The sequence below is a fragment of the Strix aluco genome, chromosome 1, assembly GCF_031877795.1.
Source record: "Strix aluco isolate bStrAlu1 chromosome 1, bStrAlu1.hap1, whole genome shotgun sequence".
Classification (NCBI taxonomy): domain Eukaryota; kingdom Metazoa; phylum Chordata; class Aves; order Strigiformes; family Strigidae; genus Strix; species Strix aluco.
Window position 1 is genome coordinate 44,284,141 of NC_133931.1, and position 14,798 is coordinate 44,298,938.

The 14,798-nt window shown below is 36.3% G+C and overlaps 1 protein-coding gene across 16 annotated transcripts in view; it reads left to right on the plus strand.

Annotated features, from left to right (window-relative positions):
• ST18 (ST18 C2H2C-type zinc finger transcription factor) overlaps positions 1-14,798 on the plus strand; it is a 173,700-nt gene that overhangs the window by 78,608 nt on the left and 80,294 nt on the right. The window contains exon 1 of one of the 16 annotated variants that reach the window (XM_074819412.1): positions 6,837-6,914. The exons of the other annotated variants lie outside the window; for them this stretch is intronic. The gene's annotated coding sequence lies outside the window, so the exon portion shown is untranslated. Of the gene's footprint in view, positions 1-6,836; positions 6,915-14,798 lie in introns of those variants that run through there. 16 annotated transcript variants of the gene reach the window in all.

Below are 14,798 nucleotides of genomic sequence, written 5' to 3' on the forward strand. Positions count from 1 at the left end.
TCTTTGGTACACCTAAGAGAAAAGGAAAATAAAACATGATTTCTGATAATTAATGTCTTTCATTTGATCTCCCTGATAAACTATGCAGCACACCAGCTTTTTAGAAATAGACTTTTTTGACTTTACAATCCAGCATAAGGCCTTTGTCCATATCTTTGTGCACAGTTCCAGGGGACAAGAGTGTAAGTTATGCGCGTCGTTCTGAAAAAGTTTATGGCATTATACAGTTGATTTGAATAATTCTAATTCAGTTTTCTGCACGTTTATAGATTTTCAAGCCAGTAATCCCAACATATCTGATATTCCTCATGAGCAGATATCTCCAAGGTCAATCACAGACAATCATCCCGAAGGCCTGGTTCTGTCACTCCAAAACAAAACATAGCAAATAACATGCAGAGTAAACTTTATATTCTACTACATCCATATCTATATGGAGCATCTAGACCAAAATCTATATGTTACTTAACAAATTAATTTTGGAAGTATACATATATGACTGGGACTGTGTCACGCCTTGTAGTTTATGTGTGCAGAGTTGTGGATTATTAAAAACTGCATAAGCAGAAGCAGTGCTTCTGAATTTTAATTATCTTTAATCACTTCAGACTAAAGATACTGTTTAATTAGTGATAAAAAATATTGTCTCCCTCTTAACTTTTTTTAGTACTTGCATAAAATCTCTTTGGAGGAGAATTGCTCTCATTTATGTTCATGGAAGACTTATAATAACACTAGCAACTTCCTGGTTCAAAAAAGGTGAAAATCTAACAGCAAAAGTTACTTTATAATGAAAATGGGGCTTACCTTCTTGGGTAGGTCTACAAGCATTTGTACACACGAGTGATTCCACTGAGGTGAGGTTGATGTCTCACTTCAATACAGTAAAGCGGGTGTGTAAGTATTTTGAAGACGAGGGGTTTATTGATTTGCTTAATAGATTTAGGTAACATTTGCTAGCTCATTTTTCAGGTTTGGCTTCATATGTGAACTTTTCCCTCCATTAAGGAACTTTGATTCAAAGGAGATAGCTTTTAATTTAAAGGCATGTATTTGAACTCTGCTTCATGAGGCATTAGATTTTAAAAAAGTGCTTTGGAACTTTCCAAAATATCATTTCATGTGAGGATCAGAGATCCCAGTTTCTTCTTAACTGTGTTTCTTCAGGTGATAGTAAGAGTCACTAGGTCAGTTCCCTAAATCTCAGGAGAAAATTTGACACCTTCGGTGCCCACCCCCCCCACCCCCCAATTTAGAGCACATGTACAGCAGCTGGATTGCCACAACAAAGTAGTAATGGCTCCAAAGGCACCGTTATGGACTATCAGGTCAATAATCCTTATGCTAAGAAGGATTTACATGATACAGAGTAATGGCTCTGTCATTTCTGAAGTAAAAATCCACTTTTTAATGAGCATCAAAACACTGTTTTGCACTGTTCACATCAGAGATATTAACGTAGTTAAAAAACCCCACACACATACCTTCTTCAAATAAAAGTTCACATTTAAATGCTTGAATAAAATAAATGATAAAATACTATAGGTAGGCAGCTACAGTATCCCAAACAGACTTTTTTTTTTTTTTTTAAATGTACTTATTACTGTTCTCAAATGTTTTCTTCCTTGTTATATCAGAAGAGTATAGGATATTTCCATCATGTCTTCAAATAACATTTTTATGATGCAGTCCAGAAATAGACCGGGCTTAGAGGACCTTTTGTTTGTTCTGTTTAATTTTTCTACTGTGTGATTTTCTCCTACTTCAGGCAGAAGTTTGACACAGTCTAACACATACAGTCTAGGTCTTGTTACAAAAGTAACTTTGAAAGTAAGGTCATAGAAATCCAGGATTGTCATTTTTGTATTAATTTATTTTCTTTTATGTAATTCAATTTCTCGTGATAAAAAACAACAACAAAAACACAAACACCACAAAACATTTAATAAATTTCCCACATTTTGGGAAAACACATTTTCTTCCCTAACAATGTGGTAAACTCAGCCTCCATACAACACATCAAAAAGCACCAAATCTTAAACAGAAAGAACTACCATCATGATACAAATGAAGAGACTGAGTACACTTGACATTTTCATTGTATCTCTAACATTTTATAAAATTAAACACCATTTTGAAGTATGGGTCTGATGAGAATCATCCTATATATAAGCATTCGACATTTAGTGAACAAAGTGCAACTGAACACATAAATCACTCTAAATAACATTGACACTTGGTCAAAAGAAGCATATACTTAAGGCTCAAGTGTATGGTCAAGCTACTTTATGGAGAGCTTTCCCATTATTTTTGTGAGAAACAGTACTGTCTACAAAAAGGGTTAAAGAAAATGCATTCTGTTGCATCTGCTTACTAAATCCCTTACTTTAGTAGAAATTCAAATTTTGTAAAGATTATTCGTTTTATTGATGCATATAATTATAATCACAAGCCATCTGCTGATTTGGCAGGCATGGTTAAAATTCTCTAACTCTCATAACCTTTCAAGTACAGTGCCCTTGGGACTCTATTTCACTTTTATATTTTGGAAAACATGTAGGGACAAACAAGAGAGGTCATCCGCCAAAAGTCAGACCTGTAAAACATTAAAAGAATAAAGATCGTGATGACTGCTCTTATTTTAATAGCAAAGAAAGTAATTTCTATTTTATTTCTGACTTCAGGAAGGATTATACTGGTTTCCATCACGCACTTTGGGAATTTGAATTTTTTCAAGGGATTAAAGCTCTCTCCTAGCACTCCTGGGATCTGGGTTCCAAGTCTAAACTAAAAGAACAAATATTGTTCAGTTTGGTTGTCACAGGTGAATTAAACATATTTGACCTTGGCCTTAATTTTCCTTTTTATGCATTTCCCATTATATTTCTATTTGAAATGTTTTAATAAACACTATTCTCCTTTTTTTTTACTTTAACTTGGTCTCACTGAGTTTCACAGACAGGCATCTATCACATATCTAACTTTTTCCCATGAAGTTCAACAGAGCATTTTAATTTTGAGTGCCACATAAAATAAGGTATGAGCGTTTGCCCTAGTCATTTAGAAATGCATGCCTTTATTTATATTAGCTTACCATCAACTGGTGGTTAGCCACAGTTACAAATGTTTGGCTTTCTTGTCTATGAGAAGTCTTGTTCTGTGTTTTCTTGTGTCCTTCACCATGTTTAGCCAAACTATTTTATACTTGACAATTCTTTCTCTTTTTTTTTTTTTTTTTTTTTTTTTTTGTTGTTGTGTTATATGTGGTGTTACTCTGTTGCTTCTAGCAGAAAACATCCACAAGGGAAAAAAGTAAATCTAGGAGATGCTCTCTCTGTCATAATATAAAAATAATCACATTTCCCCATTGTAGGATATTGTCAGTGCTCTGAATTGGGAAAAATGGTGTTTAAGAAAGAAAATACATGAAGGTGGAAAAACTTGGTACAGAATGGGATAGTCCAGTGACTTTCTTGTACTAGCAGAAGGCAAAGACAATCACCCCTCAACAGAAGTGTCTTGCTTAATGCTGTATTGATGTGTATCTCATAGGAACAAAAGATGCAACTCTCACTTCTGTTTAATTAGTGTATCTGAAGGCCTGTATGCAGCATGCATGCTGCTTTACTCCTTTTGGAGGTTTGATTCTCACCCCACACCCTCATTATGACAAGCAGGAGGGAAATGCACATGTTTGAAAGTGTCTTCACAGCTGAAACTAGGGAAACAGGCCGAGAGTAGCTCTGGTTTATTTCACAACCAATTAAGTATGACATCTGTTGAAACTCAGGAAATAAGTCTCCCTTCCCCCTGTTCATATACTTACTTAAGCTGCCAGTCTTTTGTTTGGATATGATGAATTTTACTCCCAAGACTTTTTTTCTTTGGAATAAATACACAAAATCAAGAAAACAAGACATAAAGGCTTTTTTTTTTTTTTTTTTAAACTATGTTTCACTGAGTTCATGTGAAAAATTCCTGGTTGACACTCACAAATCAAGCAAATAATTGTGTCAATAATTCTCTGCCTAAACACTCACCTTACATGCTGAAAAAAGGGCATGTTTGTGGTAGGCAATGTAGGCACAACATTTTCATTTTTGAAAATCTGGATCGTGTTGGCTCCCAAAGGCCAGCAAAAGTTGCTAGAAGAAATTTGGATTTTAATTTCTTTAATTTTATGGTTGAAAACTTGGCACTGAACAGAAGACACCAAATAGAACAGGGCATGCGGCATTATGTATGATTAAAACAAACCAAAAAAAAAATTAAATGCAGAGCCACTGTCACTGGTGACATTAGGTTTCTCAAGTATACAATAGTTCACAGGAAATGAAGCAACAGATAAGCTTAAATAACAAACGTTGACTTAAGAAAACTACTGTATTCAGTATCAGATAATAATAGTTCAAGCTGAGAGACACTGTCCATTTATTAGACACTAATTCATGTGACATATCTATTCATCAGGAAAACTTTTATTCCTTTATAAAATATTGTCCATACCAACTCTTAGAGTTCAGTTTCCCTCTGTTGTGCTTAGAATTTGTCTTCATTCTTCTATATCTAGATAAAAACTATTTGTTATATCTTGCTGACCTTTTCCTTTCTGTGCCTCTTGACACTTGATTCTCCTGTGTCTCTGAAGCCACACTGCTCATTTCAAAATTGTGGCTAATTCTCCTCTTCTTCAATTTACACCATTCACTAGTGTTCCCTGTTATTTTTTCATCAGCTTCATTTTGTTTGCCAGTTCTTTCCTACAAGGACTGGCACTGCCTTCACTCCCGGAGGATGGTTCCCGACTCTATTTCTCTTGCTTTTCATCCCTATTTTAAAATACAGCTCAGAGACACATAGTGTACGTGTTATTTAAGCTGTAAGATGCTGCTGAGCGATTGCCATAGGTTCCTTGGTTAGGAATCCTCTGGTGAAATGTCAGTGTGCACAGTGGAAGCGTCTAAACCTGCACCAGTCATCCAGATTCCTTTTAGAGTCAGTGGAAAGAAAGAGACATTTCTTGGATGTAATTCATCTCACCCTGAAGTAGATGTATGAAGTAAGTAAGGTACATCACACATCTACACAGGGGCAGAAATGCTGCAGGTTGTCTACAGGCTACCCAGAGACTATGTGAAGCCAATGGTTACTACCTACCCCAGAAATATATATCTGCATTTCAGGCATGTAAAGTTAAGGAGGTGAATCCTGTCTTTCCTGTCCAGCCTACAAACTGGAGTTGATTTTTTCTTATATCTTGTCTCCACATAAACTTACTATTTCTCACAATTTCATACAAGACAGTGATATGAATAATGTGGTATACCTTAGACCAGGAGTTTCCTCTTGCATATACACAGCACTGATGAAACTCAGTGTGTATTCAGATATTAGTGAAGAGCAGAATAGCAAAACTGAATATTGCTGTGCAGCTCAGATGACCAAATTTTCCCCCTGAAATGTGATATTTACAAAGGGGAAGGGGGAGATTCCCTGATTTATTCTTAGAAGTCATTATAATTTCTTTCAAAAAAGGTTTTATTTTCTCAAAACTAATTCTTAAAAAATAAGAAATAAGCCGTAAATATTTGACAATATCCATTCATTTCAAAATACAGTAGAGATTTCTACCTTAAACCAGATGAATTTTTTTAAATACTGCTGATAGAAGCATTTCCAGACTCAGCTTCACATTTTCTGTCTCCCATTGGTCACTACTCGGACTGTGTAGGCACTCTTAGGGGTGCCTCTGTGATTTCTCTCTCTCCTCAGGCTTTCAAGACTCTGTTTTTCAAACTTTGAGGTAATAGAAGGATAGATTAGATGATGGTTTTGTGCTATTTCTGTGCATGATTATAGTACTTCAATGCTCCTCATGTTATCTTAAAAACAACAAGCAAGCTTTCAGTTCAAAATTTCAGTTGCTGTGCATAGTTTGCATAGATTTCAATTATGTTTTTCCATGTTTGAAGAGATTTGATGACACAAATTCTGATTTTTAGAGGATTATTTACCATACCCATAGCTTTAACACATAGGTGTGGGTTTTTTTAAACAGATCTTCATCCTTTAAAGCTCTAGGGACAGGTTCTCAAAGTTTCTTCAGATCAAGGCAAAGTGCTTAAATTGTATTTCTAAGTGGGCAACTCAGAATTCCTTCAGGGATAAGAGCTGGATGGAGCTTCACTAAGCTGTGCTAACCCTTATGTAGTGGATGGTCCCTATGGAACAACATGTGGTTATACACTACCTTAATCTATAACATGGGAGGCACAGGCTGGCCTTGGAAGCAGGGAGCCATAGCTGGGTCTCTGACAGTCCTTTGCCTTTTCATACTCTTTCTCTGAGAGGAGGATAGCCACAGTAGTAAACTCTGCTGTAAGATTACACTCAGCTTGATCTAATTTTGTAACAATGAGTTTTACAAAGGGTTAGTAACTATGTGTCTCCAGTAACACTTCCACAGATGAGACTCAGTCAATGAAAATCATGCCCAAAATCGTGGGCATGCAAAGTTCATTATTGTATAGATTTACAACAGTTCAATAAACATAACCCTTTAGACTGATCTAACATTTATCCTGAAAAGCTGAACCTGCTCACATATAATATTCTTATAGTTTTCTTCACCACAATCAACATTTTAGTGGCTGTTATTAAAAAGTGTTTTCTTAAATATCCCTATCTCGTTTTGAATAGTGTGAAAGAATAAATAGCTTTAGCTCTGAATGCTTTGGGTCCAATGTTATTTGTAGCAACAACATTAGTAATACCACTTATTTTTATTGTTATTAATGTGAATAATATGCTACTATTTTGTAATCACAGGGAATAATACTGTAATATTGAAGAAGTGCAACTTGCTTTCAACCAATGATTGCCAGCCTTCAAACAGCATTGTGGATACCCTTCAGGTCATATAGCTTGCTTCCTTATTAATTTGTGGGGGTTTTATTTGTTAGTTGCATGATCATCCCTATCTTTTAAATTTAGAAGTTGCATGGCTATTTTGATGATATTTTAAAAGTAAAGAAGTCAAGTTTTTAAGTGGGCACAGTATGGAAAATGTAATGATTTTTGGCCCTAAATTTTTCAGAGACGTCATTAGGTATGCCTCCTCCCTCCTGAACCTCCAAGAGGCATCCCCGCAGTAGGACTATCATCAACCCAATAGGCTCTTTAGAGAAGTTGTTTTCTAGCATCCCAGATGCTTAAGTGTACAGCATGAAGTCTACTTCTAGCAGAGAGCTAGTAAGCCTTGTTACTGATGGAGTTCAAGTTAAGAAGACTGCATATCAGGAAAGGGTGAAACTCAGTCCAAGGCATTAGGTTTTCCTATTCACCAAGTGGAGAGGACTTGTTCCCAGTTTTCCTGCCTGTGGATGAAGGCAGCATAATGTTCTTCTTGAGTACTCAGGAAAAGACAAGCCAGTAACAGGTGAAGACCTTTGAGTAGATGGAGAATGCTAACGCTATCCCTAAGAATTGCTTTTAACATTAGGAGTGAGTGAGATACAGTGTGATTGAAGAAGGAATAATCTCTTGAGCAGAGGGAGAATCTGAGACAAAATGGGCATTACATAATGACAGTTTTCCCTGGCCTGACCTGAGTGATCAGAAGTTTCTGTGAATCATTAAGCCCAGTTAATGCACCTTCAGGAAATTCACTTTCACATAAAATTCCCAAACCAAGCAGAAGAATTGTTTCTAATAGAGCAATAAATAAATATCTGCCTTTTAAAAGACCATAACCACACAGCTCACATTTTCACATTACTCTGAGTGTCTGAGGCTGTCAATACAGCTTGCACAACTTAAGGTGCCTGAGAGAAAGAGGTGGTTCATTACAGTAATGTTCAAAGGAAAGTATACTAATTTCTCAGATGACTATTCAAGTCATCCCTTGGAATCCCACAGTGTTTTTACCTTGGTATTTTCAAAAGCAAATTTATCATATTTTGAGCTGCCAAGCCTGCAAGGTTAGTCCTGACCTGGAAAGCTTAACTTTCTTCTTCCATCATCATATTCAGATGACCAAATTCCTGCCTTAGATTTGTCAGTTACCATTATCTCATGTGACAGATAAGCAAGGAATTCAGCCTCCAAAAATATCTTCATGAATGGGCCTTTTGCAGAACAACTGCAAGTAGTTGAGCTCATTCTCACATAACACGTACTGTGTGGTGTCCCTTTGGTGTATGGTGAAAATTTACTTTCTATGCTAACACCTACAGATCTTACCCTGAGGAAATCTGCCCAGATCAAGGCAATCTGCATATAGGCAGTTTTAGCATAAAACTGTGTTTTGAAGACTGTGCCAGCTTAGAGTCCTGTCCTCAGTTATATGAAAAACAAACATTTTTTGATTGTTGACCCAAATGGGACTTGAGTTCTGGAAGCTCTGTCACAATGCCTGTCTTCAGACACAGTCTTTGTAGCTTCCCATGAAAAGGCTGGAATAACCACTAGTGACTAAATGTAGGTACTCACTCCTGCTGTGGAGGAGCCCATGCCCCTTCTTTCTTGACAATAAAAGGAAGACAAGTGTAAGTCCCCTCCCTGTTATTACAGTTAGCCTTTCTAAATACCCCCCAAGTTTTATACAGTCCTTAGAGAGGGCATATAAAAGTGATCTATGAGCATCACTCTTTATCTTATATGGCTATAAAGAATACCTCCTGTTCACCCCAGCTAGAAAATGTGTTCTATTTACTTGCTATTGAATTACCTTCTAGAATGATGCAAAAACATTAGCAGGTTACTGAAAGCCTTAAATCATTGTCTCATTAGAATTTGCCATAAAAATAATACAAACTCTTTCTTTAAGTGCATTAATTTTTGCACTATTATCTATTCTACTGCTTAAAACAATATTTTATAAAGAATTTTTCTAGTTCATAGACCAAGAAGATATAAATAAACATCCTCACCCAACAATCAGGTAAGACAATCTAGATAGCTACACAGATCTACTCTTCCTTATATAAACTATTATGCAATATTACAAAAAATGAATTTTTATTAGTTTTCATGTCCTTAGATTTCTATTGATTAATTCAGTAACCTCGAGAACATGGTGTTGGCAATTGTTTTCATGAAAAGAGACACGGGAATGGAAGGAGTTTTACGTAATTTTTTTTTTTTAAACTGCTTTGCAAATTCTTTGCACAACAAACCTCACCAATATGTAAACAGGGCTCTAGCTACTCTGTTTGTCCACAGCTAGAGCTACAGATGAACACAGTGTAGTTGTGTGATGACAGGAACAGCTGACTCATTAGTAGAGAGCAGTGAAAGGTAATTAACCCTGGGAAAAGTACAGCTGCCATGCGAGCTGTTCCTTTCTGTAGGATCTGATTAGAAATTAGTGTTAAACCACTGATTCTTTAAAAAAATGTCATTGATAATTCACTTTCTCTCTCAGGTGTGGCCCCTAAAAGGCGCCTAGGATAGAACTAGTGTACAAAAGGTCTATCTAAAAAGGCCTTTTCTGAGAGAAGTACACACCTGTTTGGCTGCTTCTGGACTTTTCTTAACCATGAATATTGTCCCAGCTTTGAATGTTTTGAGGACACCCTCCAAGTCTATAGGCAGCACAGAGAATGCATTGTCAAGATGATTTAAGGTAGAACATTGTTGGTTGCCATAATGGTGCCTTTAGTGAGGCTGATTATTTAAAAGTCACAGCTACCACTTCTTGTATCAGGACATAGTTCTGATGCAAAATGATGCAGACCTCTTCAAAAGAAAATAGAAATCTGTCTCCTGGGGTAGGTGAACACAACATATGAAAAAAGGATCATGCCCTGAGCACAAAAGCCACCCCCCAGCCCATCCCTTTTCCTGCACGAATCTTGGCATTTAAGGTGTCAACAGATGAGGCAGAACCCATGATTTAATGTGACATCCAAACAACAAGCCAGTCTATTACATATATATTCAGACACCTGATTCAGGCCTACTTATCAAGAATGACATAACCATCAACTAAAATAACAAAATTTCATTAATGTGCTATTGGAATTTCTGAACTGCTGTTTATTATTTACAGCTGTCATATCCAAAATAATTTTTAATCATCTTTGTAAGATCTTCTGGCCAGGAGTGTATCTTTGTATACCTGTGTGATTAATACCAACAGTATGTGAGTGCTTTCACATGCAAATAACATGTATTATTGAGATCCACGAGAGTGTTCTGGTTGTTTTCAATGGAGCCAGGCTTACACTAAGGAGTCTGAAGGCTAACTGTGTTTAAAGTGATAATGTTTGTAAAGCATGTCTCCATAGGATGATATTTTTTCATCTTGTTCAAGTCAAGCTTGCTGCAATAGGATGAATAATGGGCTACTATTATTTACCAATAGAAAATAATATTTCAAAGATACATTTCTGTAGTGTTATTTTTAACTCAGTATTGTTTAGTGGTACAATGGGCCATCTTCTTAACAGACGTCTAATATGTTCACATTGAAAGAAACTTTTCTCTTTCAGCTTCTTTTAAATTAAATATAGTACTTGCTGGGTATAATATTAAACTTCATGTTATCACAAACATAAATAATTATGCACATAAATTTATATATATATATGTGTGTGTATATATATGTATACACACCTTACTGACACTTTCAATATTGACAACAAAAACATTCAAAGCAAAATGGTTAAAGATATCTCCTAGGACAATGTTTCTCTTTAGAGGAAAACAAACAAAACTGATTTTTAAGATAAAGACTTGACATGCCAAGAGTACAGTTACCTCTGGATTGCCTAATATGTTAAGAAAGAAGAGAACAGAAATGTGTTTTAAATTATTTTGCCATTCATCATACATTAGTTAGTACCCATTTTTCTCAGAATTGTTTTTTTTTTTTTTTTTTTTTTTTTTAAGTAAAAAAGCTTGAAGAGAAATTTGGAAATACCAAATAATAACATACTCTTGAAGTATCAGGTTGAGTTTCAGAGGAAGTGAAAGAATGAGCAGCTATTAAATTGATGAACGCATGAGGATGAAAGTAATATTCACTACGTTAAAGCATGGTTAGATATGCACAAAAGCACTTCACAGCACTCTACATCGTTATCCTCATTTAGCTGAAAGGTGAAGAGACTTGCTGAAGGTCACAGAATAAATCAGTGGCAGAGGCAGGAAGATTGTTCCAGAATCCCTTTTTTTCCAATTATTTGCTCAATCATGGTGCCTTCTGCTTATGTCTATGACAGAAGACAGGTGTCATTTTAGGAAATAACCTTCATCCCACTCTAAAATCATAGAAGGCTCTGAAAAGACAATTTAAACCACCATCTCTGGTGCCACTGACCTCTTAACATAACTTTGAACAAACTGAACACCCTTTTTCTTGCTCCAGTCACTTGGACCAAACATTTGCTGAGTGAAACCTTTCCAGATAGGAAGTTTGTCCCAGTGAAGATTTTACATGCACATTTTGGTATCTGACAAATATGTCTTTTTTTTTGCATATTCTTTGATTTTCAAGGTCGTATTTTTGTTCTTGATTTGTTTTTTCCTGTGCTCTTCAACATGTTCCCAGGATCTTCAGGGCAGTGCAGTAGTGCAAGCAAGCCCCATTATCTTTAGCAGTTAGGGTCATTACAAGTCTTTTAGGTGGTGGCAGACTGTACTTCACATGGCCCTCTTGAAGTTAATGAACATATGTGATTTGCATGTTGAGGGAAGGCACACTTCTTCCCTTTGTGAGACTTACCCTTTCTTGGGACATGTCTGTCATGCTTAATGAAGAGAGCTTGTTGTTCAGAAAGAGGGGGATGAATGTATAGGATAGCAGAATAGTAGTTATATTCCTTTTTATAAAAACAGTTCGTATTTTTAGGTTCATTGTTCCTTTTGACTCCATGTCGGAGAATGTTCAATGAGCTAATTAGCCATGGGTTTTGTCCAGCATAAGAAGTGTGATGTCCTAATTCTGGCTATTATATCAGTCCCAAAAATTTTGGCTGGAACAGTCAGAAATCACGGGGAAGGAATAGAGTAACCTAGATTAAGCCTGTAAGTATTTGAGGGGTGACCACTTTTACTGGACCTAATCAGGTACAGCACTTCTGTAGAGGTTCAATGCACCCATAACAGCACCCCCATAAAATTGACCTTCAAACCCATTGATTCCTAACTAGTTCACTGGAGACCATGTACATTACAAGGACTGTAACAGTGGTGGCTGAACAGCAGGCATGTAGCAATACTAGAGCAGGACCAGAATCTTCCTGATGTTGAAGGAGGCTATAACAGAGTAATTAAAGCAACACAATTTCGCTGCTCTTAGTTATACTGATCTGTAAGCTCAGGCGTCTCCCACTGGCCTCAATCCTGCAACTACTAAGCACCCCTTCGATGAGCAGAGCATGGTCATCTCTTGCTGAAGTCAGTAGCTGTCCCCCCACACAGTACCTCACAACAGAGATGACTCCATGCAAGAAAAGTCATGAAGGCTGAAAAAGAGTAAACATGTTTTAAAAGAAAACAAACCCTGTGTTCCAGATTCAATGACGCATGCTCTTTGAACTTTCTTTTAAAATTGCTCTGAAATCATAAGGTTGTTATGGTGTGGCTTTACTCAAAATAATGCATATTATTGTAACACAAGCCTTGAAGTTAAGTGGCTACTTTAATGAAACATAGTTACCATAGTTACGGCAGGAGAACAGAGAACAACTTTTAGTTCTTTTGAAGCTATGAATTAGTTTTAAAAGAGGAAAAGGAATAAACAAGCATGCAGAAGTTTATTATTCAGTGTTTCATGCCTGATCAACTCTAAAAAAGAAAAACTCTCCCTAGACTAGAACATTAACATTTTCCAGCTGAAATCTATAATTGCCCATCAACAAACACAAAATTACATTTCAACTCTTCAGTATGTCTGTTTCCATGTTTTTTTCCTGAGTCAGAGAAGAAACAGATTTTTCCAAAATTCTGCTTTCAGCATTTTGTTAATAACTGACATTTTACAGCATCTTGGTTGCTAAAAAAATAATCTCCTAAAGGCAATAATACATTGCTAAACACAACTCATGAAATCTATGGTCTAGCTCTATTATTCATTATAAATACTATCTTAAGGCTGATGAGAGGGAAATGAGAATTTATCATAGTGAAGATGTCTTCTAGGACCAGCTTCATTGTTTTTCAGTTTAGCATTGAGATGTGCTCTATCCCTGAAGTGTTAATGGAGGTCACTGCTGTTGCTCTCCTTTACTGTGTCAAAGCGAAGGAGTTCCTACATAGTTGACTATTGAGAAACAAAATGATGTTCTTTCCAGTATATCACCTTCAGCTTATGAGCCTCTAGAGCAGCAGTGATTAACAGGACTTTTACAAAGTTTCTGTGTAGTTACAAGGACAGCTTCAATCTTCTGTCATTTTTTTGCATTAGCTATGATTATGCTTTTACCACCAAAATGCATTTATTTTAAAGGTAACAATACAGACTCAGAGAATAGCTTATGTTTCATCTATATTTATCAGCACTCACTGTACATTTGTGTCTTCATTACCAGGAAATATTAAGGGACATTGTGCCATCTATTCCTGTTTACAGTTTATTATGCAGAGATAGGAAACACTTAGCATGTAAAATGAATGTAGAAATTATTCCTGGATAGAAACACGGACATTTCCCACTCGTTGGCTCTTTCTCCTCCATCACCGGATCAGAGTGTAATTGTCAGTAATCAGGCCTGCTTGCTGCTGATAAAACCACTCTGAATGCTAGCAGCCTTCTTTGTGTGATGACTCAATTATTCCAGAAGTGCCTCATCAAATCTGCCCCATCAGCTGGGCTAATAAATAAGGAGAAGAAACTGGCCCCCCAAAGCAAATTATAAATCCATTTGCATTAACCATTTCGCTGGTCCATGATCTAGGCAGAAATAAGCATGGCAGATTGTGTTAAGCTTATTTGAATATGTTTATAATGTTTACAGCATGCAACCTTTTTTTTTTTTTCACAAGGTGTTGGAATTATCGGTCATGAATAGCATCTAAATGCAGTTATGTTAATTACAGTAAAGCCTCAGGCATCTTTGAGGGATAGTTTGTTGCTTAAATCAGGTGAAAGTTAAACCCTTCTGGTAAGCGAAATATGATCTTGCACATGGCATTGGAATTACTGCCCTGTTTAAAAGAGAGAGTGAGTGCAAGGGATGTGTTTTTACAGGTAGTGGAAGGACAACTGTCTCTGTTACTAGGCTGTCTTGCACTGGTAACATGACCTTCTGTTCATCTCAGGGTAGAACTAAGGTAAAGTTTAGACTTACAGTTGAGAAAGAAAATGCAATAGTTGAAGCAGCAATAATTCTGTTTCATGTGTACCCTGCACTTAATAAAACAAGTGCAAAGAGGAGTGCTCTGCCCCAAGGAAATTCTTTTCTGAAGCTCAAATGTTATAAAAATCATGTTTTCAAGTAGACTCCTTCAGATTTCCAAGACTGCTCATGTGTACTGCAGTGAGGGTGTTAAAGTGAAGCATTAGAAGGACAAATGAAATTCATTTATTTACTCATGTGTTGAATATTACACATGTGCTTAAGGGTCTCACTGAGATGACCCATAAATTTGTGCAGAACTTAATGTGTAAAGTTATGTACTTCAGCCTGTGCAGGATAAAGATCTGTCTGCAGTCAAGAGCTCAATATATTTTCATTCATTTGTAATAGCATCTTCTGCTTTCACATATTTTTTTCTCAAATACTAAATATGTTGTGTTATTTTATCTTGAGAAAGAGAAATCACTATCACTGTAGAAATACAAAAAATGTTCA